This window comes from Amblyomma americanum, chromosome 5 (genome assembly GCF_052857255.1).
Source record: "Amblyomma americanum isolate KBUSLIRL-KWMA chromosome 5, ASM5285725v1, whole genome shotgun sequence".
In the NCBI taxonomy this organism is placed as follows: domain Eukaryota; kingdom Metazoa; phylum Arthropoda; class Arachnida; order Ixodida; family Ixodidae; genus Amblyomma; species Amblyomma americanum.
In genome coordinates, this window is record NC_135501.1 from 207,134,882 (window position 1) to 207,161,177 (window position 26,296).

Below are 26,296 nucleotides of genomic sequence, written 5' to 3' on the forward strand. Positions count from 1 at the left end.
CGCCTTTTCTGAGCTGCGCTTTTCTCTTCATTTTACTTGTGTGCTCGCCTCCTTGATGTGGGTCTTTGTTTCTAGCGGGACCGGTTAAGTTTTGCCCGCTTTCGATCTCCCCTGGCGTCGCGTGCTCGTCATTTCTTGTTTTTTTTTTTAATTTGGTCTTTTTCTTTCTTTCACCCGCAAAGCTTCTCGAGGCCGAAGAAGCTTTTGAAGACCCGAAATGAACGCGAAAGTTCGCAGCTGTTTGGCCGCGCACTCCTTTTTTCTAATTCGCCCCTCTTTTTTCCCCTCCGCTTTCACTGTTTACTTCGCTGGGCAGCTTCGTCTTCATTATCTCCCGTCTCCTTGGAGCGTCTTTTTGCGCCGAATTCGCCCCTGTGTGCGCGCAGGGTTTTCGTTCGTGCTCGTGAGCGAGCACGCGTGCTTGCTTTTTTTTCTGCTTACTTCGTTTCGCATCGCTCGAAGAAATTTCAAGCAAAAGGGAGCGGTTATTTGCGAAATCCGTGATTCCTTCTTAATTCCGCGCAGCTGCGTTATGAACGCGAGGGCGGCGTCCGCAATTGCCTCCTTATGGAATGATGCATTGCTTCAGCTTTTGTCGCTTTATATTAGCTGTCTTGTGCCAATGTAGTTGCCTCAGTAGCAGACCATTTTTTTCTCTTTTTTTTGGTGGGGGGGGGGGGGGGGGGTAGGGGCAGGGTGTGGGAGAGATATGTTTTTGAAGCTCGTTTGAAGGCTTAAAAAGTTCAATCATCAATTTTCTTACGATTTGAAACCAGGAAATAAACGTATTTGCGTTAGGTCATGGTTACTGGCAAACGCAATCTCCTGTTCTTCTGTACCGGCTTCTGTACGCTCTGTAATCATTTGTGGAAATGAAAGCGGCTAAGCAGACCCAAGGTGAAAATAAATTAAAAATGGTGCACGAGTTGTATGCTGACCATTTCGCTGATCGACATTCCTAAATAGTTCAGCTAGCAGTACCAGCACAATAACAAAAAAGTATCTTTCTTAATTGCCTTTTCTGTATTTGATGGTGACCCTAGTTAGTCTTTTTGACAGCTCTAATTATTCTGATTACAATCTGTAAAAAGCCAAGGTGTGCCACATTCAAATGAAGCATCTTTCACGTCAGTACGGACTCTCGCCTTCCGGGCTTTATGAAAGGGACTCCGCGCACGATTCGGTCTAAAGGAGCGTTTCAAGGGCTAGTCCAACGACGGAGAAGACTGTGCGTCTATCGGAACTAGTACATTGTCTTTGTCGCCGGAACATAACTTTTCTGGCCCTACATGCTTATACCTGGTATCGTTAACGCTGCTTGTAACCCAAACATGCGGTACGCATGCTTACTGAAGCCTAGTTTTCGTTCTGTCTTCCGCTTATAATGCCTATTGAATGCTCGTAAGGATGGTTTGGCTATGAACATTGTAGTAGCGCTATAGAACAGAGACGAATGGAGAGAGAAAACACAAACTAGCGCTTGTGTTTTCTGTCTAAACACCAACCAGCCCAGATTTCTGCCTTAAATTTCCTATGAAGCCTTTGCTCTCGCAACCTCGTTTCTCAGCTGCTTATTATTGCTACTAGCTTATCACTTGCCGTCCTCTACTAAAGGCGATATTTTCTAGCCAGGCATATTTTTGCGCAAAGTGCATTTGTTTTCGTTTTTTTATTGTTAATGGCTGTTGCCTCACAAGGGGTCAAAATAGAGGCAACGATTTTGCTACCTTCTGCAGTTAGCACCGATGTTGCGATGCCCTGACGCCGTTTGATAGTACTCTCACGAGATGGTGATGGTGATGATGATGATGTCCTCAGGCTTAATGGCACATACCCATGGCAGGTTATTGGCCAGGGTGCATTGCGGATACATACGCACTCATGGACAAGGAGTGGAGGGAAAATTCAGATCGGAGACAGCGCCAACCTCAGCTACTTTCGCAGCTGTCTCTCCCTTACGCTTCTTTATTCTTTATTTTGCGTCGTTTTATCCCAGTTGACTCACCTTAGTTCGTTTATAGTCAGTGGGCCCACTTATTTGACGCGGTGATACCAGTGGTTTGGTGTTGCACACATGCGCTAGTACCAACGCAAGCCAAGGTGAGTTAGCTCTGACGTTTTGGAGAACCCTCAACCTGACATCTTGAGTACACGCCACCTGATTTATTGAATCTTTCTTGCATCTGTCACTGACGCGTCTCTTCGTGGCAACTCACACCTCTCTCACTCTGTCATCCGTTTCTGACGCGATAGCGTTAAGGCTCCTGTTCTGCAGAAAATCCGGTGTCGTCGATGTCGTCGTCGTTCTGAGCGAAAAAAGCAGTGGCCCACCTGCCACCTAGGTCACGTGAGCTTATGACGTCGTCACAACCTGACCACCGGATTGTGAGCAAACTGCTCACCGTGGCATGTGGCAGTTAGGTTAGCGATTGCTCGCGAGAGGTTGCTTGGGATCAGTAACCTGGGTCTCGCAAACTCCACTGGTGGCTGTGTTTGAAAACAGCCACCTGCCGGGCAGTGGCGCGTCGCTTAACCGCTGCACCACTGCACCAGGAGTGTTATAAGGACTCTAAGGCATCTATGAATGTAGAGAATTACCAATTCCGCATATATGGGCAAGTAGGCAGCACCTAGGCAATGTTATAGGCAAGAGGACCTCATGTCATATCCTTGGGGCGGAGCTTAAATATCCCCCCCCCCCCCCCAAGTTCTTTTTGCGAACGGTATTGTGTGTTATTGTTTATTTTCTAAGTTATATATACTCGACTACCAAGAACGCGCACCGCAGCGGTGGCCTAGTGGTTTGCGCGCCCGTCTAGCATGCGTGAGGTGTGCGGCTCGATCCCCAGTGGCGCCAAGTTCCCGATGGTAATACATTGGGTACAAGCTTTCCCCTGGCTTGTTGCTCGGCTTCCTTGGGGCGAAATGCCTGGCAAATGGATAGTTCACTGAACCTTCAGAAGGAAAAAAAAGGAACTTGTACGATGGCGCTCTTTGACCGCAGGTGTCCTTTTACCATAAAAATTCGCCATAATCATTATCATCATCCGATGCAAGAGCAATCGTCTTTGTAGTGATTGTTTTTCGCCTGTTTTGCAAACTGCTTCCTGCTATTTCCTGTCACCCTCACAATCGCTTGCTTGTTCTGCTTTTTCTGTGGCCTGTAGCAGTTGCATTTCCCGCGGCCTGGGCGGTGTCAAGCTGTAATTTATTTTTTGTTTTAATGCATTATGGATACGTTTGTGTGTGTGTGTGTGTGTGTGTGTGTGTGTGTGTGTGTGTGTGTGTGAGTGTGAGTGTGAGTGAGTGAGTGAGTGAGAGAGAGAGAGAGAGAGAGAGACCGACGTCCCCTTTATTCGCTTTATGTGTGTGCGTTTCATAGCACTCACATGCGCGTTACAGGAAGCAGCCTTCTACAGTGTTTCGCTCATCGTTTCGCTCCGTATTCTGGCTTCTGTATAATAACGTGGATGTCATGGGCGCGGAGTCATGCCATTGGCTGATGTGTCTGAGTTCCGGTGTTCTCGCGGCAATCAATGGTGAAGTGACCCGCGAAATTGAAAAATGCCGTGGCGTGAAAAATCTTGCTCCTTCCCCGAGTCATCACTAATTGACGCGTTTCTTCTTTCGAAGCGTGATGAGGTCACGTAGCGAACTGAGGCGCGGAGGATTTTTCTTTGCTCCGTGACGATCGCTTGGTGGTTTTTCTGTTCTCCTGTGTTGATTTTTTTCTGCATTACTAGATTTGGTAATCAAGCTCCCTGAATGTTGATGACGGCTAATTTGGTAACTTCGTTGTCAGGCTTCGACATCCGGAGAGATGTGGTGACGTTATCTTAAGCCTAGATTCCAGCACACAGTATAGTATTACTTGTGTAGACCTTACAATGCCTGCCTCTCCTGTATTCATAAAAGTCGCTCCCTCTCCTCCTTACACAGCCTGGTTTTTGGAGCACATAGAATCAAGCGGTACGCGGGACCTAGTGCATACAACTCTAAATGGAAGTAGACCTGATCTCGAAACAAACGCAATTTATTATTTATAATCGTAATTTTGCACCTTCAATTAAGTTTCCATAAATAAATGGTCTATTATCGCGCGAATCACGGACGTAGATTTATGATCTCGTAAAACCAATGTGTTTAGTGGAATCCCCCCAGGTAGAGTAGGTTTAAGTCTCAATCAGGAGAATAGTTACTCATAAGAATCCACTAGGACGCACACATACGCCACGAAGGAAAGCTGCTAGTCGTCCTGATTAGCATATTCGCTAGAACGACTGCCCCGGGCACGCTGCGGTCCAGGTACAAGCTTTGGAGCAGGACGAATTTTTCCTCGACTGCAGAAAAGTTTTGAAAAAAAAACTGCGCAGCTTTCTTCTTTAGCGCGCAAGACTGCCCTCAGGTGTCTTCTAACGAGTAAGTACTACCTTGATCGACTTAACTTGCTTCGTAGTTTCATATTCTTTCTCGTATTCCGATTCGGATTCCACCGTATGGAGCTTGGCGTTTTTTTCTTTCCGATTAAAACAGCGCTTTGGCTGGTTTTGGCTCTTTATGCAAACGTAGCGTTCTCGTTGTCATTGTTTTCTCCATTTCGGTCTCGAATTTTTCGTATACACTCGGTTGCATCCGCCATATTTTCGCGTGACAAGTTGGCCGCGTAAGTCCTCCTCTTACCGCAAATTATTCGCGGCCGATTGCCGTTCGCTGCGTTTTATTTCGCTTTTTGTAACACGAACAGAACGAGATTTTACTGCTGACGAATTTTCGGGGGATGCCAGTTGTCGCCAGATGACTATTTTTTCCCCCTTTAAAGTACCGCTGGTAAGGCGGAGAGAGCATCGCAAAAAAAATAATAAAGCTAACCACACGGAAGACAGGCGACAAGGGAAAATCATCGTAACGTGTTATGTCCCAAGGTCCTTTTTCTTTCACAGGCGAATAAAGATCCCTGAATTATGCTTACAAGGTGCACAGCAGTTCATTACCAGTGTATCGAATGCATCGCAGGCGCGGATGTTTTCTGCTGATAGTATTTTGGGACGTAGCCTCTCACTAGGTCCCTTAGTTCTCTTTCCGTCGTTCTTCCCCGCCCTCGCATTCACCACGGGGATATCCTAATTACTTTACCACGCTCTATTAATGTAGAAAAAATGTTTTTCATCTATTTAGAATATGTGTACAAAAAGAAGACTCGAGAGACACGGAGAGAGAGACGTACAAGAAAATTGCGGAAACGCCGGAGGGTCTTCACATTTGTGGATGACGTTCCTAAGCATTGCGACTTGCTTTATTTTTACTTCGGTTATCGTTTTCCGGTTTCCAAGGGTTCGTTGCGAAACAGGCCTGGAATGATTGAGTGCTAATTAATGAGTTACTCCCCAGGAGGCACACATCCTTCGCTTGACTGTAGGGTGCTGAAAGCCAAGAACACTCGAAAAAAAAACTGTGTGTCTTCTTTTGTTTTAATATATTCACCACACTCCTACAGCCTGTATTAGGCTAGCATTCGATTTTTGCTCCAACTATAGTTCTCGGTCATTTTTGCGCGCGGCTCTGCTTCCATAATAGCGCCAGTTTCTATTTATTTTCCTTTTTTCGCTTGTTGTTACTCTGTGTGAAAAGGAAGGGGAGGAGTAAATTAATGCAGCAGTGCGGGGAAGAGAAGCACTGGATGAGGCGGAAGAGCTGCAGGCGGGATTGCGACGAGCTGGCCTGCCTAGTGTAGTAGTCGGATGGTGCACGCACGGGGAGAGATTGATTAGTTGATCACACCATCCCGACGAGAGGCTGCTCCGATGGTCGATACTCTTCTATTCCTACGCGCTCAGGGCGCCTACTTATGAAGAACCCCCTCCCCCCTTCCTCTCTACTTCGACCACCGCTGCCACGTTCTATTTCTGTTTTCGTCGTAGAAGCTAGCTCTCTGGCTTACCTAACGTCAACTGTGTACGCTTGCTGGAAGGGGAGTCTGTGTCAGATCTATCTCTTTTCTTTGCTTTTTTGCTTCATTCATTCTTCCCTAGCATCTCCGGCAGATGCGTCCGCGCGGTCGATGAGTTGTTTCTCATCGTACACCGCGCTGATCGCATCTCTCTTGAGCCTTTCTCTCTTTGCTCTCACTTTTGTTTTTCTCGTTGCGTTGCTTCCTCGTCGCGCATCTGGCCTCGTTAGCGTTCGCCTGTCGTCTGCATGCTTTTTTTTTTCTTTTCGCTGACGCTTCTTTCCATGACTTCTTATTTTTATTATCCGAGGCGCAGCTTCGATCTTGGAGCTGTCGCGAATTTCATCCTTGCTTCTTTTTTTTTCTTGGCACGCAAGGAAAGGTTTCGATATTGGGTCATTCCACTAATTCGCTGGGGAGTCTGTCGTTTTGTTTTTCTCGAATTTCTAGAAAGCAGGAACGGTGAGCAACATGTTGAATAACCCTTCGTCGCCGTCAGCATTATTTTTCTAAGCTGAGGGCGGACGGGGCAATGCATCCTATCTTTGCGCTTGGCATGTGTATATCGATTGTCTTCCAAAAAAATGTCAAAATCACAGGCCGACTCATCCAAACGAGCGAAGCCACTTTCTCAGCCAGAGACGCACTGAAGGAAAGCGATATTTACGGCTATTTTCAGAATAATTCATTGTTTGCGGCATTCCTTCAGTGAAGTCGAGAAGACAGGGCGCGTTTTAGCTCTGCGGTTGAGGACCTTTTCCGGCTCCCGTTAGCCTTGCGTTTCAAATGCCTGGTAGTCACCTTTTCCTTTGAAAGAGTCATATAGAGGCGGTGCACGCTTTACAGGGTGATCGAGCGCATCCTAGTGACAATGGATCCCAGTCAGTGTGGTTCAGTCAGCGTTTCATTATTCTAAATAGGCCTATATGATTGCTGGGGTCGCACTATTATGTAATTCATTAGTACAGATAAACTTTATAATTAAAATATTGTTGTCCGGGCAGGCGATGGCGGTGCAGGCTCTTACACTCAGCCATTTTTTTTTTCACTATAGCCATACTTGCAGAGGGTTTAAGACCATTTCTTTTCAACGATTGTTCTGCAAAGTTGCTCAGGACCGTCGTATTCCTGCCGTGCTTTGCGATGGCTGTTGCTCTGACTGCAGGATTCTGAGGGTGTCCGGTTAGCTCAACTTATATGCTGCTTCTAATTCAAAATTTCGATTTTGATTTTCTTTATACTGTTCCATATGCTCACCGACTCAGGCCCCCTCTGTTCGTAATGTTGGCCATGGCGTAGGAAGCATTCGTACATGAGGTATGTGTGAAAATAGTTTTGGGGGCTCAATTTTATGTTAGGACGATGGCGGTGGCGTCGCAAGTATAAAACACTGAAGAAAAAAAAAACGCCTACTTGCTCTTCGTACAACACGGGGATGGCCGTGTACAAGAAAAAAAATTGTAATTTGGTGTCCGCTGCCATGTTTTCTTTTTATGGTCTCTCTTTCTTCTATCTCTTGCTTCCAACCCAACTTCTTGAAAGGCGAAATGCCATAACGAAGCCCGGGTGCCTATCAAAAAGCGATTTAACCACATGTTTCTGGCCTTCGCACTCTCCTCTTGAACGAAAAAAAAAAACTAAAAAAAGGCGCTGTCAGGATGCAAAAGGTTTTCTTTCCGGGGACATCTTATCACAGCCCCAGCGACCAGTGGACGAGTACAGCATAACAGCCGCTGAATATCGTTAATTTCTTTGCTCCCGCTGACAGCGCCCGGCATAACTGCGCTGAGCTAGACAAGGGGATAGTGTTTTTGCGTCTTCCGTGCGGGGTGTAGCTTTCTGGAAATTTCGTTTTCTTTGAGTGTTTTTTTAGTTTTGTTCGTCTTTTCAAAATGAGCGGCGGCGCCGGACTCGTCAGTTAAACATTGAAACATTAGTTGTGCGTGCTACAAGCTTCTCATGTATTCAAGGTTTCCTCGAAGATGTTCGCTGTTTGACACTGATTTGTGCGCACTACATAATGCTTTTTATTTAATGGGATTGCTAACATGATAGCATCATTTCTGCCAAGTTCTTGTTATACAGAGGCTGACTTTCTTTGGAAATAATTCTAAATAATTCATCCTTTCTAATGTTCATCTCTTCTCATTTTTGCTGTTCGAACTAAAACTTCTATAAAAAAATGTTCGCGGTCTCAGTTTACCTCTTCAGAGAAAGTTTACTGCGCAATTTTTCGACCGTGTGTGCAATTTGGACGTGCCGATTTGTAATGTAACTGTAATTTGTAACTGGCTTATTCTGCTGACTTAGTTTCAACATCTGGTAAAGGTAAAGGATCCCGGAATATAGACTTTTCACCGCTCACAGCTTGATACAGCGCGCGTGCGTGTTGTAATATGCTGCGCATGCGCAGTAGATGTCTGAATGAAATCCCCCATTCCTCTCTGTTTACTATTTCTTATATAATCCTTGGTTCGCCTGCGTCTGTTTTCACGCTACTTGAACTGCACGCACCAAAGAAATAATCACCGCGATAGGCATTACTGAATGCAAAATGTCACCCTTATAATAGTACCTATACTGCGAATACATGCCCATATAATAGCACCCATATGTCGCCAATATAATAGTGCCTACACTGCGAATGCTTGCCGCTGACTTGTACCAGTTGACGCATCCGTCCTCTACGCTCATTCTTTACTAATGTCGTCTCGCGTCCATCGGGCCGTCGATGCGGGCATCTTCTGCAGGTGCCATTCTACATATACGCAGAAAAAAATTCGATGTTGCGCCGTCAAAATACGAAAATCGCTCTTCTGGAAAGCGCCGCTGCTTCTCGAAATTGGGTCAATCTCTCCGCGCGTACCTTCGTGGCTTTGTTCATGGAAGCCTTTTAAGGTCGTCCATTGCATGCGATGCTGAGTAAGCGGCCGCGGTGCGGACGTTTCATGTTGAGATCCAGGAACCCGCATGCCGTGATCGTCGTGCTCTGGCTTATTAGGGGCACGCTTTATCTCTCAGATTTTTTTTATTCTCGCATTTTCATTGGTTCCGCCCTTTCTTTTAAGTCGTCCCTTACTTCCGGCCATTTTTTTATTTTTAAAGCACCGCTTTTCAGGATTTATTCCGAGAAATGCTCTCTATAGCACAAGTCAATCAACTTTTTTTCTCTCCCTCTAGCCGCGGCGTGATGCTGCTAACAGGTCGCTCCTCTTTGAAATATCGCCAGCATTCCCGGCGCTGTAGATTTCGGGATAAACCCGTGTTTTTCGCTGTTAGCCAGGTGATGTAGCGACCCCATTTCGCGACGAAATTGCCCCCTTGCGTCATTTTCAGACGGGGCTTCAACATTTCCAGCGACTTCCCCCCTCCCTTCGGTTCGACGTTTATGTGGTTGCTCATGTTTAGTTTATTTCCTTGAGATAAGAGGATAGTGGATTTTATGAAATTTTTTTCGTAGCTGCTGTTCGGTGATATTTGGGCCGAGGCCCGAAAGCTCTTTCCCCTCTCTGACCGTGCGAGAGTTGGTGCCTGTCGTGTGCCCCTTGAACGTCTGGGCGTTCGCTCAAATTGAAGGCACAGAGGCATTTTTTTAACGATTCTGAAGAGCTTCCCCGAAACGCTTTTTCTGTACATTTTTTGTTCTGTCGCTTTTAAAAGGCCGTTCGTGAAAAATGTTTTATTGCAGTTGTGATCTTGTTTTGTGTTTATTTATGCGCTTCCTTTCGAATTTTTTACTTTTATTGGGGAGAACTTTGTACATTGCTTTCTTTCTCTTCAAACTGGGACAGCAAGGGGGCGCTATCATTCGGAATAAGTGTTACACCAGGGTAGATTTTAAAGCAGCCGCGGAGCTGAAGCTCGAAATGCGGAGAAGTGGAAGGCACCGCTGAAGAATACGGCGACGCAATGTTATTCAGCGGGGTACTGAACACTGCCTCACTGCATTGAAGCTATAATTCGAAACTCTTATAGGATCGCTGCAAGTTAATCTCCTGGTTAGCCAACTTGCTCTCTGGGTGAAATTTAGTGCGGCAGCAACTTAACCGCGAGGTGTAGAGCTGTGCTTTGCAACTGTGGTCCTTACCTTATGAAGTCATTCGTGGATGAAGTGGAGCATGCAGTTGTTCGCCATATTTTTCTGCCACCTGTCGGTCGCTTCGATGGTTAACGGCCTGCAAGGACAGATATAAACTTATTAAACTCTCTGGAAGACTTTAAACGGTGCATGCAGTTCGCATGTTTACATCTTTATGCCGGAGCGCTAGTTACAAAAGATAAGCTATTAAGTTTTGTCCGGCTTTCCGTGAACCATTCCCTGTTGTTTTTTTAATATTTCTCAGTTGCAACTACACTGCTGCACTTCACTGTGTGCTGCGCGTTGCTTAGTCTGTGGGTTATAATAAATGGTGCCTGCAATCCAATAGCCTGCGGTGATTTTATTGACCGAGTTGTCAACCCTGGTCCATGTGTACTATACACATTCGCGTTTCTTTCTGTGTGCTTCTAACCTAAACGTTATCCTCGTGACATGCTTATGCAGCGATAAAGGACAGCACTTGCTGCTGCCATTCCCTTCAGCCAATGCGCATCGAAAATGGCCGCACTAAGTTTTTGCTTCCCTATCATTGGCTGCGTTTTTTTCTCCCCTGTGCTAATGTCTTCACGAACGGAATTTTATCAGGTAGCTTCCTTCTTAAAGCGACTCTGCTCATGGAAGCAACCAGGGCTTTGTTATCTTCCTCTGCTGGCGCTCTTTCCGTCTCTCCCATGCCTGCATCTACAAAAATTTGCGACGCTGACAAGGAGCTTGCTCCAGGCGTCTGTCCCCTGTGATTTCGCGCGTCCTGTTTCACACCTGGCTGCATTGACTTCTTTGTTGTTTTTGTGCGAAATATCAGTTAGCGTGAGTGCTTTTGCTGCGGTATTTTTTACCGCGACTGTTTTTTTTTCTTACTTCCCTGTATTTTTTCTCATTCAGCTAATTTCTAACGCCTCTGGCAATTATCTCCCCAATTGCATCGCCTTTGTTCCTTATCCGCCGCCCATGGCAGCTTTTACACTTCTGACTTCATCTTTTTCTGCGTGTGTTGCAGTTAATTTTGTCGCGGGCTGTAATTGTTCTCCCGAACGCCGTTGTCCTTCCCCTCTCTGTGTACTGGGGGCCTTCCGGTTGATCGGTAGGGGGCGCGCAGGCGCGTCTAATCTCCTTATTCAGGTGCGCGCTGAGGCGCGAAATGAGACCCTTAACCGACTTCTTCCATCCTCCCTTTTGGGGACGTGCTCATCCCTCTAGTCATCTTTCTCATCCTCTTCCGTTTCTGCCCCTCCTCGGCCCTCTTTTTGCCGCCCTCCTTCGCTGGCACAATAAGACCCTGCGCTTAAGATTGGCATCGCCCTGTCGCCGTTCGTGTATTACTTCTTTTCCATCAGTCTTACTGCCGCCACCTCCGGATTTGCGTCAAGATGTGTAGCTCTCTTAGCGACCGCGATTGCTTTGCGTCTCGTCCCTTAAGCCCAGCAACGCTGCTTTGTGGCAAGTCTTGTAGTTACTTTGTTCAGAATTTCGTCGCGTGGAATTGCGCGTTAAATCCTCGTACGTAGTTTGCTTAATCGGGCAATGGGTGCAGAAAAACGGGCGCAAAATGCAGAAGTGTCCCTCTTTCGGTCGCTTTTTTTTTTGTAACAGTGGGGGCACCGGTGGTATGAGTGCTCCAGCGTTGCACATTTCCAAATCATACGTTGTTTGTTGCCGATGTTGGTGAACTCGTGCTCGACCGAGGAAACTCAGCTCGCGTCGGTACCCTTAGGTTGTATCGCTGTCCATGCAACCCTTTGTTTACCGTCGACTGCTCGACAAAGGCCCCTTGCACTGACTTCCACTTAGGCGTCGTCTGTGTGTCACCTTCGACCTCTCTATCCCAGGGTATCTCTTAAGCGAGAGTCTTAGACTAGGGGGACGCTATCGATTAGGGGATTGGGAAGTCCTCCTTGCACGCGCAGGACAAATAACACCCCTCTAGTTATTGTGCTGCGCATGAGCACTGGCGAGCGCCCCACTATTCCCCTACACTCTAAACACAAAGGAGTATAAAGTGAGTAAGCTGTCCTCTAACGCACTCCATTTCATAAATGGGTGTGCGCTACAGGACAGTTCACTCCCTTTTTGCCCGTATATAGGTGTATTGGTGTTTAGAGTGTAGCCGCCTAATCGATAGCGTCCCCCTATTCTAAAACTCCCCAATCTCGTCTGCTAATCTTACTTGCTGCCGTGGCCGGCTATGGTACATTTGTACTTGTAATCTATGCCCTTGCACAAAGAGACCACGATTATCCGTTTCTTCCATTATCTTGCTTTGCCCAAGTCAGTTTCTTCCTCTTAATATTTCCATGGATCGTATGTAAGGCCGTGTGCTTGTTTTTTTCTCCAGAATAAACACATCGCCGCGTGATTTTGTCACCACGTTTTTTTATGTTTTTGTTTTCATACCTCTCACGCATCGTTAACAACCGTGGCTCTGTTCTCTGAGCGACCCGGTTTGCTTGAGCGGCCTTTCACGCGACTGCTTTATTTAGCGCACTAAATTGGATCAAGATTAACCGTTCTCCCTGCAGTCAATTTTCTTCCAACAGAACTTGCTTTGGCGAAGGAAACGAGGTAATCAATGGAAAGGAAGGTGGGAAGCGCGCGAAAAAGAAACAAAACGGGTGGTTATTCCTTGTTGATACGTCGCTTTTCCCACAGGCCAAAGAAATCCCGAAAGAAAATATGTACTTTTTGGACAGTTAGTAACAGAAGCTTTTCAGTCTGCTAGGAGTTCAGAAAAAAAAAAGTCTGCGCAATGCAATGTCGCGGTCGTTTTATGGCTGTCGGTTTGGATGCTCGTTGCCACGCCCCCTGTATTCCTATGGGCGTCTGTGTATACATTCAGTGTAGTACAGAATTTCAACTCGTGCTGTTTCGTTTTTAGTGCTTTGCTTCTACGTACATGTGCGCCTTTCCTCCTCTTTGTTTTCGTTTTGCTGTGTCTTTGGTTGTTCTCGTTTCCTTTTATCTAGATCGCTTTGCGCTGTCCCAGCCATAGATTGCAGTTTACTTCTGGAGCGCATAATTGGGCGGCCTGCGGTTCATTATCGGAAGGATAATTGCCTTTGCTCTCTCCGAGCTTTCTCCGCACTCTCTCCCCGCTCTCCCTGCGTTGTATTCCTGGCCAGCGCGCGGCTGTTTCTGACCTGATGTTTTCTTCGCTCCGCTATCACTGGTAGATCGCCGGAGATAACGCTGTCAGAAGTTGCTGCTAGGCTCGCTGGCTCGATCCAGTTTATCGGAACAGGAGAACAGGGCTTAACAAGCTATCGATTCGGTGATTACATGGAAGGTATTGAATTTCTGGGAGCACACTGCCCTGCGCTTTCTCATCTGTGTAGCTTGTGTAAATTTTTTAAACTCCTTTTTAGAATCACCCGCGGCACCTGTGAAGACCGAATTGTTTGAGGATCAACTGTTAGTTCCTTTGCACTTGATTCGCAAACGGATGAGTGGTTACGGCAGATAAAGTCATCCCAAAAAGGGTTCTTTTTTTGTTTTTAGTGGGATCGTTCAATTCTTCTGTTCTGCATCATCGTGGCAGACTCTTAGAGAAGTAAATAATGAGTAGAATTATTTTTGGAGCGTCATAAATGAGGTGAACGAGCGTTTTCGACCTCAGATGTGCTTTGCCGCGTCTGCGTTCACAATCACAATTTTTGCCTGCTTGAAACCCTGCCTAGTCGTTTTGTCGTTTTTTGGTGGGGCCTGGAATTTGAAGCGACTCATTGTTTGCGGTCATTCCTCTACGCATAGTTTGTGCGGCCTCGTCAACTTTGAATATTGTAAGGAACCTCAATACTGGCATGCAGCATTATAGGAAACTGGCATCGCTTATGGCTCTGTGGTATTTAAAAACTATATTCTTTCGTTTTGGAATGTTCCATCGATTCATTCACGGCACTGTCTGCTTTTCCTTTTCTAATCTTCTAAGACTGTATTGTCTATCGTCTAATGGAAGGACCGAATCTATTACACAATCACAATAATTGCCGTCACCCTTTCTTCATTTATTTCTGAGTGCAGTTAATTGTTATTAATTTCATTTAAAGGGGATCTGACACACCTGAACTGGTGTGGTGGCCTAGTCATATCCGCGCTCGTTTCCCAATCCAAAGGTTCTCGGTTCGAATCCTGATGTTTTCATGAGTGTTGATTTCTGTTTCCTTTATCGTTATTGTATGGGTCAAGTGCTGTCGCAAAACTATCCCGCTATAAATTACGCTGGAAATCACGCCTCGTTTGCATTTTTTCTGTAACGTCTGCACCCTTTTCCAAGGGGACCAGCAGTTAGAACTTTTGCAGTTAGTCTCCAAAAAGGACGAATGCCAGAGGCAGGTCAGTTTGTCCCCAAAAATGCTAACCTCTCGCCCCCTGTTAGTCCTTTTTTTCGTAGAGTGTAGATGGCGCCAGCCGCACCAGCCACGCATCGGATCTTCAGTTATCGGAGCGACGCGTCAGGCGCGTGGGCCGTCGGTCTCCGTCTTCCTCCGCGTTCCTAGCGTCGCCTGTCAAGCTGCTGTGCAGGAGACCCAACGCTGTACCCGCTGACTCTTGAGCTGCCAGTCAGACACGATACCGCTAGGCCAGGCAGGCACTTTTGCAGGGCTGGTCGTTACATGTACGTCGTGTAGCCTTTCACGTAATGACTGTGGTTATGAAAGAGCAAACTGCATCTGTATCTCCTTTGTCGCGTCATACCCTTAAAGGCGAAGATGAAGTGTTTCCCCAATATTTTTTTTTTCCGGGATAACCGACGGAATCGTTCTCTCTCGCGAGTCGTAAATATCGTCGCCTACTCGCCGGAGAAATCCGTGGTCAGTTTCCGTGATGCTCTCTACTCAGTTCATGTGGCTACCATTTGCGCGGGATATATCCAGCCGTAAGCCAAGCTTGGCTCTGCACGGGAAGTATCCTCGAGATCAGGCTTCAATTTTTACTTAAGCACATTCCAAGCATTAAGATCTATACTAGCGTGGGTCCAAGCCTGCTCCGAACATCTGAAGGACCAGGCCCGATCCCTCGCTTCGTTAGAGTTTGTAGCCACCTTGGGGAAATCCAAGTTTTCTTTTCGTTGAACTGTAGACACTGGAAAAGTGTGCTTCTTCCAGTCAACGCTTCGCAGTCCGCGGTCTGCTGAATTTACGCGGATTTCTTACCCGTTATGTAAATCAAAGGAGAATGCAAAGCAGGCCCAAGGCACGCCTGGTGTTTTATTTAAGGTGTTTTCACTTCTTTATTGTCATGAATAAATCATTCTCTTCTTGAACGAAGCACAAAAATCGGTTTTCTTATTACCGTTCTCAATTGTTTGGATAACTGAAAGCAGACCCTCCACATTTTTAATCACAGTCTCAGCTATAGTCTCGCTATCCCACTTGCGGCGTGCTACTTGAGCCAGCAGTTTGCGTCTGCCTGTACCTGGAGCCCCACTTTGTCATGGAGACAATGGAAGTGCGCGCCGACTGCCTGTCAAGCGTGTGAGCATCCTATAGCCCTCCCCTACGAAGAGGTCCCACGTAATTACGGGCCCCCGATGTCATTGGCTTCGACACGTCAAAGCCGGCTCGGATGCAGGCGTGTTGTCCATTGTTCTCAATGCCCCCTGCGGGCAACCACGGGCCTCACCTGTGAGGCAACCTACAGCCCTCGCGATTGTGCACGCTACGTGTCGCCCTTTGTTCGCGCTTGGATGTCGCCGAGTCTATTGTCTTGAGGCGTGCTCGGCTCGGTTTGGCTTGGCTTCACTTGTCTTCTCTGTAGTCGCGGCAACGTTTCTGGTGCGAACCTTTAAACGTCTTCTTCCCTATCTGTTAGAGTAATGTATTTTGTGATATGTCGCGAATGGCATTTCTGATGAACGGAGCGCAGATCCTGGGGCCGGTTTGATCATATTAGAAAGTCAGCTGAAATCTGAGACGATATAATCTTCCCCGCTTGTGGCCGTATTAACCTCATTCAATTTCCGATTAGGTTTAAACACTCCTGAACTGGGTGTGACATATATGTGACATATTCCCTACGCCCCACACGCAGACTTGCAGTTCTGTTCAGTGGTTTATCTTCGGCTTGTTATGTTGAGCTTGCTCCTTTTGTGGATTTGTGCATGATGGCTCGCTTGGCTCGTTGAACAATTACACCCCAGTAAGTTTCATGACACCCCTCGTAAAATTTCAGTTCTTATTGTGCGGCATTAGCATGAAGTCTCCTGGTTTTTCAGAAACCTGTCTCTAAGGCTGTTGGCCCGGCACCATTCATTCGCGTTTAGATAGCGCAATGAACAAGCGTGTTTATAAATTGCCATACTGGTGAATTGAAAAAAAAAAGTATGAAGAGCCACATGGCGTTAGCAAAGTGATTGAAGACATAAGTGCATGATTAGATCAGTTGGCCTGTCGCTGAAAGTTACCCATCACCCCTACTCCTCCAGCCCTCTGGGTAGAATACGCTAACAGGATATAACGCGTTCGGTAGAATGTGCGAATAGTTGTTTGCTGAATATTGAAAATACATTCGCACTGCAAGTATACTCCTCCGCCTCCGCGTATACCAGTGAAGGTTAGCAGTGCAAGCAGATAGTTCCAATTCTCCACAGATCACGTAGTACGTCCACATAGATAGCAACTGCACGAAAAGGAAGCCTACGTACGGATTAATCATGCATTTCAATGTTGAACAGTGGCCGATGCTGCAGCTTCTACCTCGGTTCTCCATTGAAATTCAGTTCTGTAGAGGGATGGAAAGCTGGGAAAGTTGGCACCAGTTCATTGTGGATGAAACAGCGCGAAATGACCTGAAAGCAAAAAATTAGCAGTGGCATAGCTCGGATATGCCAGGATATACGTAGCGTGAGCTACGCTGAGCCGCTGAGCAGCAATTTCGCTCTCCTCCTCCTTGGCTATACCGCACTGGCAAACGCCCCGCTATATGTATACCCCCACTGATACCTCTGCGCATGCGCACAAAATGAGAGGCGTTATCAAGCGGCTCCGGCAAAGCGTCAGACTTGGCTACTGCGCAACGGAGGCGCATAGCTGGGCACGCGCCGGCGCCAGTGCGTCTGCCGCGGCTATGAAGTCACTCCTCTGGAAAGCGCAGACTGGCGAAATCCGCGCGGCGGCGGCGGAGCGCGTTGCGGCGGGGCGCACCAGCTGTGCTCCGTGTGACGTCACTGCTCCTCGCGCATGCGCAGCATGGCTCTCCAGGAGCCACGCGAAACTGCCCAACGTCGGCCAGCGTAGCTCACGCTACAAAAAAGAACAGCGTTCGTTTTTATATGCCTTCATTTTTTTGTCTTTCCTGTCATTTCGCACTCTCCCATTCCGCGGTGATCAGTTCTGTAGCACGCCTTTTCGTTGTAATCAGTATAACTTAGAGCTATGACTCAAAAACAAAAGTAGCGCCTAGAATGTGACCATGCGAGTTTTAGGTTGTCGCTTTTGTTGACACTGTAGCTAAAAGTTTCGATTGCCTGATAAGTCTTTCATTCATTATACCTCGCTTTGAGCAGGAATCGCCGCAACTCGGAGCCCCCTTTTCGGTTCGTGTTCCTCTCTGTTTTCGAAGCGTTTCGTTGATTCCTAAAAAAAAGCCGTTTGTCTTCACTTGTGCTGCAGCACGCGGCCCCATTGCCGCCTTACGCTGGGAAAACAAAGGAATGATCCGGGAATGAGGAAGAGCGTAGCTCTGGGTCGCGCTTAAATTGTAAATGTGTGCGTGTGTGCGTGCGTGTGGAGGGGTGTGGACAGAGGTCGCTGTTGATAAATGGTCTTCGTTCGTGTCATCATTACTCTATGTCTTGTGGGTTTTCCTATCCGCCCTCCTCTCTTTTCTGTCTACTGTCTCTCTTCTTTTGGTTTAGAGAATAGGTTCTCCCGATTCCCGATTTTGCGCTTTCCGTTTATTAATACGAGAAACCTCGTGGCCTCCATTTATTTACTTTTTCGTTTTCTTTATCCTATTTTTCTTATATACCTTTCTCTATGCTTTGTTAACGCGACGATGGTGAGCAGCGCCCACGCTGTGTTCACAATCTGGCCTCGATCTCCATTCTCCATCCCACTCGCACTTTTTCTTTTCCTCATTCATTCCCTGTTTTCCCCGAGACGAGGAGGTTAGTAAAGAGGTCAGGGCGGCCCGGGCCCCGAATCCTTCTTTCGAATCTGTCAAGATCTAATGAGCCCCCCCTTTTTTTCTCCGTTCTTCTTGTCTTCCTTCGTTTGTGTTCTTTCTCTTATCTCCCCCTCGTCCCCGAACAAGGATGAGGCTCTTCCGTGTCCTGTAATAACAACTGTGTACATAATGACGCGCAAAAGATTTATCTCTCCTCCGCGACCACAAGTGGATGTCTGTATGTCTGAGAGGACGGCTGGAAGAAACAGAAAAGGAAAGCCGGAAAAAAAGGGGAGGTGCGATGTATTTTCCTTCATCGCTTCGGCTGTCGTCGGCGATGGCACTGAATCGTCCATGTCCTCGGAATGTCTTCGCTTCGTTCTCACTTTAATAAATGGGCACACGAGTGCGGGCGTACGCGTCTCCCGACAAGGACACTTCGAGACAAGAGGACAAAAAACGGGGAATCAATTCGGGAAAAAAAGGAGGTATATCAACACACCCGTAGCAGTTGGAGGGTCGTAAAAAAGATGGCAGAAAAGCCGTGCCGGAGTGGTACTGGCCGCGGAGAGCTCGATTGATGGAACGAGGCTAGAAAAATGGATCTTTGTAAAAGAGCGCGGCGCAATTGAAAGGAATATAATAAAAAAAGGAACGGCAGACGGGATGAGTGGAAGAGAAGGTTGTCGACGTCTGCGTCTGCGTCGCTAGAGACCGCGACGCCTTCGCGTTAAGCGGCGCCGGCGTTAACCTGCGGCGGCAGGCTTCTGTCGGCGAAGTCGAAGTCGCTGTCAGCGTTAGTTGAGAAGGGAGAAATGAGGCGCGGAATAGGGGAGCGACAAAAATAAAATGAAATAAAGGAAAATACTCTTGCTGCTGCAGACAGCTTTCGCGTGGACAAGATTGTTTTTCGATTTTCTTTTATTCTTTCGTTATTTTTTATTGTTCGTGGTATAGACGTGAGCTCAAATGTCGCCGTAAATTCATACGCGAGGAAAAATGCTTCAGGCCCTGAGGCGTTTTCGCTTTTTTTTTCCTTTGCGAGCTTCTATTTCTTGCGCAAAATTGAACTCCTTTCTTTGGTTTGTTTGCTTCTTTGTGCACGTGTGTAGCGACATTTTTTTTTTCCCACGAAGTTGCGATGGCGTGCAGTGAAAGGCAGCTCGGCCCCCCTGACGGATCGAGTTTAAGTCCTCTGTGGAACGAAGTTATGTGAATGATCTTATTTAGCGTTCGTTGCCCCTTCCTGGCCTAACTATATCTTCAGTGCATCGAAGCTGCTACCTTCAAAATTTTTTTCTCGGTTGTTTCCTATTTCTCTGAAGCCTGCCGTTTTGCGTTAGTTAACCTAAAGCCCAACGCGTCTCGCAGGTGCTTTTATTCCGAACGTACATCTCCATTCCCACGTGTCTTGATTGTCATCATCGTCATCATAATCATTTCATTAGAGTTGATCCTAGTGGAGACGAAGACCTCTCAAGAGGAGTCTCGAATTACCAGCGCCTTTTCATCTATCTCCTCAGAACTTTGGTGCGCCAGGCATGATAAGAGAACTTCACTACTCCACCCATACTGCCCTCCTCAACTGCTCCACACTGGAGTCCCAAAGGGCTGTGGTAACGCGGGCGCGAGACGGGGCCTGCTTGTGCGGTGTCCCGTACTTAGGACACCGACCATATAGCGGGGTCATCTGACTCTCAAACTCTCTTTTTGAGCATTAAAAGAGTTTTTCACCACCACACCATCAGAAGCATTCACCGTGACATCGTATCCTTGAAAACGAATGGCAGGGAAAAAAATAAGAGCGCACCGGAACTCTTCTGTTATTGACTACTTTTTGTTGTCTTGTCGGGCAGTGCTTCGTCCAGTTCTTTAACGCCACATCGCGGCCATCTTGACGTCAAGATGAGGCATTAAACCTGAATCTAGGCGTCGAGGATGATCGCAGCGCACCCAGTGCTGTACCGGTTCGCTCCATTTTTCTCTCCTTCGGCGGCCTGCCTCGGCTTTCGCTCGTACGTATACCCCATTATATCGTTCCAGGGAGTTTATTGTCGAGGCATCCTCTGTTCGCGGTGCGGCCTCCGAAAAGAACCTTCCGGAAGCGGATGAAAATGCGGAAGAGAATGTCGATATAAGGCACTCGTATTGCCGGCCCCGTACAGCGTCCCCCCACCGCGCTTTCTAGTCTGAGAAGCGTCACGGATGAGACACCGCTTCCCAGATAAATCAGGCGCTGACTACCGCGAAGCGGCGGCGCCTGGTTGCCTGCTCAGTGAATAAAGCGAGATTTACGCCCAACCATTACCGCATATTGCGCAGTAAATCTTTTTTTCTCTCTCCAACAATCGTATTTGCGGTGTAAGTGCGAAAGGAACTCCTCTTCCAGTGCGCGGCCCCGTATAGTCGCAGCCGTGCGCTATGCGCCGCAGTCGAGGAGGTGCCTTCGGTGTACCGTTAAGAACCGAGCGCGTCGTTAATCTTCCCAGTTCTCATTCTTTTGCGTTCATAGGCTTCGAGGGAAAACTTTCAATTTACTCTCCCGTCGGTACGGGTGCGGCGCTGTTATATGGCTAGGGGTGAAATCGACGAATTTCTTCTTTAGGCGCGCGCTTAATCGCTACGTTCTTTACTCAAAAGGATCTGCTGGGTGTAAGGCGGGGGTTATTTATTCGGGCCTCGAATGAGTTTTATTCGGGTCATTCAGTACTTTCTGACGGGGTCAACAACCTACTTTTATTTCTTTTATTTATTTATTTTTAAGCAGATCATCCCGTTCTCTCTTTCATTGCAAAGTACGCTGTGAATTTCATCATGTGCTGATGCAGTGCTCGTATTGTATGGCGCCTTTTCGGCATTTCGAGCCGGAAGTCATAAGCGCAGTTGTCGTTTCGAAGCTGCTGTCGATGAGCGAATTCATTTCTCTGATATTGGAATAATGACGTTAAAAGAACGCGGCCTTTCGTACGAAGAGTGTATGTGTACGAGATACACATGCACTAAATGCTAATATTCTATCTGTCTTTGCAGGAAGCGGTGATGCTCGCCTGAGACTGAGGGAGTTGGAAAGAACTGCTAACGTCATTTGAGCTAAACGCGCACGCGATACGGTTGATAACGGTTACCGTGAAAGCCTTTGTGGTCAGCCGGTCGGTAGTCTCGTTTGAGTTGTTCATAACAGTGCTCGTTCTGAAAGTGTTAAACGTCACCAGTGGCGTTCTCTGTTCTCTATTCCCCTGTTTCTCTGTTTTTCAATAGTTCCCTTTTTTTCCGGCAGTTTTTTTTCTGTTTTAGAGCATTTGGAACACTAATCAAAACGGCACTGGCTAAGCTAAGCAAAGTCAGTGTCGTTAGTCCCCCGTATGCGGTTAAATTCGCTAGACTTCGCCAGTGGATACTGAACGCACTGTGCAGTGTGAGGTTGCATTCAGGACCCCACATTCTGAAGCCGGAATACACAAGAAAACATGGCATTCGCAGTGTGTACGAATTGGGCATCAGCTGTTAGTATCGTTAACTGTCAGTAGTTAGGATAACGTACGGTAACCGTAAAAACAATAGCACGGGAGGTGGCTAGAAGTTAGAGAAAAACGAAGCAATCGAATGTCCAGATTGGACGGCTTTGCCTACGGACGTTGATAAATGGACGGGTTCTTCTCGCGCCTTTTCACGCTTGTCCTCCTGGCTCCACGTCAAACTTTACTAGACTTGTTTTTCTGTTTGTTTTCTTTTTATTTTGCTCGCTCGTGCGCATGTTTCCTGCCGTTTAACGCAGTCGCTCAAATATTGCCCGTATGCGCGCAAACAAGGAAACGCGCTAGGCGACGGGTTCGCGCTTTTGCAGCTTCGTCAAGACTACTTGGTTTTGCCGTTAGGCACTGCGCAAGAAACTAAGCACGAGCGAAGGTAGACAAGGACAATATCAGGGGGAAGTTAGCTACGCCGGGTGTTTGCTTGTATTTTATTTATTTATTCATTCATGTAGTTACAAAGTTACGAAGCAGATCGAAGACACGTGAGCTCGTGCCACACGGCTATGAAATATTATACACAAAACACTAAAAAACAATCAACATCGAAAAAAGGGATACCCAGAGCCACGGTCAATACTCAACTTAACATCGAAACGAATACATTATACGGTACAACGCCGACAACATCGCGAGGCAACTGGTTCCACTCTATAATTGTTTTGAGGGAAAATGACGCCTTAAATAATTTTTTACGGCATGAAATTTCGCGCAGTTTTAAATGATAGTCTGTACGTACAAAGACGTACTAAGGGCGCTTAATCTATCTCTTTCTATCTTTACCAATGAGTGGTATGCACTATGAAACAACTTCAGTCGTAATTTTTGTCGTCCAACGTCCAGCAGCTCCCAATCTAATTATTGTTTTATTCTTGCAGCGCTGAACTGCCATTCATAATTTCTAGTGACAAAGCGTACACATGTGCGTTTTGAAGGAACAAAATGTGCGAATGCGTCAAGAACCGCCCAGGCATGGCGAGCCCCAAACCCAACCCCACCCGGGAGGACTGGGAGGCAGCCCTGCTCGGCTGCTCGGACCTAGCAAGCCAGAAGGCCCTGGTCCACCGAGCCCGAGTCGCGGCGGTCGCCAATGGGCTCCTGTAATGAGGAGCCCACCTAGAGATTGCGAGAGGTTGCTCCGGCTACCTCAAGCTTCCTCCCTGAAATAAAGTTTTTCACACACACACCAAACGAATCCTAGCTCGTGCGCTCCGCCCCGTTCGTTTTCTGCAATTTTTCGCAGTGTTTTTTTTTTGTCATGCATTTCTCCGCAATCTATTCTCTCTCACTCCTCCTCGCCCTTTCCGTTTCCTCTCCGTTGCCTCGTTCGTTCCCTACAGCGTTGCGTTTAAAAAAAAAAAACGGCGATCCGTCAATGTTTTCCATCTGATGCGTATAGCTTGTTTGTGCATTCTTGACATCGCCTCTCCGACGCCCGTCCCGTTTATTTATTTTTTGTTTTCTTTTCTGCGCGTAAACTTGGCTGTCTCGCTGCCGTGACACGTTTCACTTCGACGCTGCCGGTGATAAATGTCGCGTCCATTCATTTGTCCCAGCGGTGCTTGCCCTCTTGGCATTTTTGGAGAGCGGCGACCTTCATTTCGGGCTTTCTTTTTTTTGTGTTCTTCTTCTTTGCGTGAATACTGACACGTGCACGTATTCTGCTTTGTAGGCAAAATGAGTTTCTCGTTGAGCCCTTTCCTGTGTTTCTTTTTTCGGGCACAAAAAACAAGCTGATGCAAAGACGCGCTGAATTTGCATGCAATTGCTCAGGGTTCGGAACTTCTCGTCGCATTTGCCTATATTTTGGTTGCAAAGATTCAGGCGAAGGTTTTTCCTCGATTGCAGCGCAGGGAAGAGACAGTGAATAGAAAACTTTGTTTATGATGCGTTTTACTCAAAAATATCTTGCTGTCGATGTTTATTTTTTATATTTTATGGAGTGCCTATTTCCGTGCGGGTCTGAGGTTTCACACTCAATGACCAATGGTCGCTAGTAGCACACCTTTTTTTATCATAAGGCGCTAGTTTGCCTATCCTTCACTACAGAGGGGCACGCAACCCACATTGGTGATTTTGCACGTAAAAATTTTATAAATCAATCAAATAATCACTCGCTCGGTCAATCTTTTTCAATCAATCAGTCAAAGAATTATTCACTCAGTCAATTAGACTATCACTCATTCAATTAATCAGTCGCGTAAGTTACTCATTCAGTAAATTAGTGATTCATATTGTACTGCTGCACGACGGCTTTCTTTTTGCCTCTACTTTTTTTGCTGTCTTCATTTGACGAAGGCGATGACACGCCATGTTATAAAAAAAAGACGTGCGCTCTTGATACCGCAGAACTGAACCAGAATCCTGTGGACGTGTGGCTAACCTCATATTCCTTTTTTTCTGTATGAGAAATAACATAGTACGTTGCGCTGTTTCAGCCGTAGTTCTGGTTATACTCTTAGTAAAAAGTAATTTCTCCTATCATTCATATATGCTGTTGGTTGGTTGGTTGATGGGGTTTAACCTGATTAACGTTTACCTGCTGTGTACACGCAATGGCAGATTGGAGCCTCATCGTGCTCCACACCGTGCAACTGCGCCTGCGGTGCAGGTATGCGCTATTCCGACGTACGTCTACTCTAGTTCCGACGTACGTCTACTCGTTCGCTTTCTTGTCTTTTGTGCTCGTCTTTGTTCGCGATGTTTGTTCAAGATACTCTAGTACGTCTCCGCTCTACTCATATCACACACGTCGCTCGTACTCGAGATGAGCACTGTTCTGCAGCTGTCGTCGTATAAACCGGCCCTGAATTAATTCCCTACCGGCGTAAGCATATATGTGGAAAACCACACGGTAACTCGTTTCTAACCAGGCATGCCTTTATTTTAAATCCTGTTCTCTCTTTTCTTCCCTAAATCTGGTTATATATTTCCCTTTGAAAACATTGAGCCCTTCATTCTTCCTCGCTGTTTGCGCGGCTCGTTCAGCGTATAAATTTGCCCTTCCAGCATTTCATGAAGAGTCTCATGCACCAGTCTTGACATTGAACCTCGCTGCCCTTATTTCTCGTTTTTCCCTATTCAATTCTGTACATTTCTATTCCCTACATGAGTGGCGCTCAACCGCTGCGCTTCTTTCCCTTTGTGAGAACCGGGAAACTGTTTCCGTTTGATCTCGTTTGACGATCGGCTTTTTCTCCACGCTCCACGCGCGAGACTTGGGAGCACGCGAGGAATAACATTTGGCCTCCGCGTTCACATGCTTACTGCACCGGAGAAAAGGAAATAAAAATTTAGAGCGGCTGCAGGCAGCGGCAGATATAAACACGTGCCCCGCATAGCTGCGCTGTCTCTTTTACCGCTGTCATCAATCACGCCCGCGCGACTTTGCAAACTCGATTTGAAAGCGCCTCTTTTTCGCTACATATACCGTTCTCTCCGTCGCGACGACACGCGCCCAGTTGTCTCGTTTTGCTCATTTGTTAACTGTCTTGTTTTTTTCGCTTGCGGGGAATTGGTGACTTTGTCATCCTCGCTCGGTTTACGGCCCGTCCCCTTATTGTTGTTTGTTTGTTTCTTACCGGTATTACATTGTGTGCTTTTTTGTTTTTTTTTAGTTATCTATTGCCTGGCATTCCGACTCCTGTCCTTCTGTGATGATTCCGTGCCGGAATTTTTTTTGCGTCCTTACTCGCAAACAAAAAAAAAAGCGCGATCTCTGTTATCTCCGCCAATTGTGCCAGCTTTTCGTGTTTTCAGAAGCTCCCTTCTACATTGAAGTGTTTTCTTTTCTGTCATTTTATTTTTCCGTGACATGTTGTCAGTATGTATTTTTCCATGGCGCATTTCCGAGTCGTGTCTTTTCTGAGTGCTGCTCTTTTGGTGCTAAATGTTCCCACCTTCCGCGCGCGTGTGTGCGTTTGTGTGCGTGCGTGCGTGTGTGTGCGTGTGCGCGCGTGTGTGTGTGTGCGTGCGTGCGTGCGCGTGCGTTTTTCCTACATGGGCCGGGACAAGGGGTTGTAGGGCGTATGGGTTTGTTGTGAAACATTTTTCCAGGAAACTGCGCGCTTCTCCATTTGCAACTTGCCGTTTATCCTTAGAGTCAGCAGCACGCAAGGGGTTGTCAAATGATAATAACTTACTTGAATTGCAACGAAACCAGGTCATAAATTGCGCACACAAACACAAATTCAAGGTAGCGCAGACATCCATCGCCGTGAAACACTGAAAACAAAGGACTAGCCCAGCTGAGCGCCTAAAGATTTTCGAGGCGGGCACTTAATATGTCATGGGAAAGTTACACGCAGCATCGACTACATCACGCCAGAACTCCCTTAAAACGTTTTGTTTAGACAGTCTCTAGACTGTCCATATGCTTCTGTCTATATAATGTCTATAGACTCTATATAGAAAAACCCTAGAGAACAGTCTATAGGCAATCGAAATCCTATAGACATACTGAGACTGAGGAGCGCTACAATCAAGACAAGGGGACAACACCACATAAGAACCCACAAGACACGAGCGCAACTTATGTGGCATTGCCCCTTGGTCTTGATTGTAGCGCTCCCCAGTCTCAGTATGTACAACCAACTAGCCCCCTACAAAGCTTCTCCTATA

The 26,296-nt window shown here is 46.9% G+C and overlaps 2 protein-coding genes across 8 annotated transcripts in view; one reads left to right on the forward strand and one right to left on the reverse strand.

Moving 5' to 3' along the window:
• Positions 1–26,296, forward strand: part of Nin (blastoderm-specific gene 25D) — a 477,176-nt gene that overhangs the window by 221,737 nt on the left and 229,143 nt on the right. The window lies entirely within an intron of this gene.
• The window catches only part of LOC144133534 (XK-related protein 6-like), a 241,621-nt gene that overhangs the window by 98,041 nt on the left and 117,284 nt on the right, over positions 1–26,296 (reverse strand). The window contains exon 2 of the mRNA XM_077666697.1: positions 10,035–10,122. The gene's annotated coding sequence lies outside the window, so the exon portion shown is untranslated. The remainder of the gene's footprint in view (positions 1–10,034; positions 10,123–26,296) is intronic.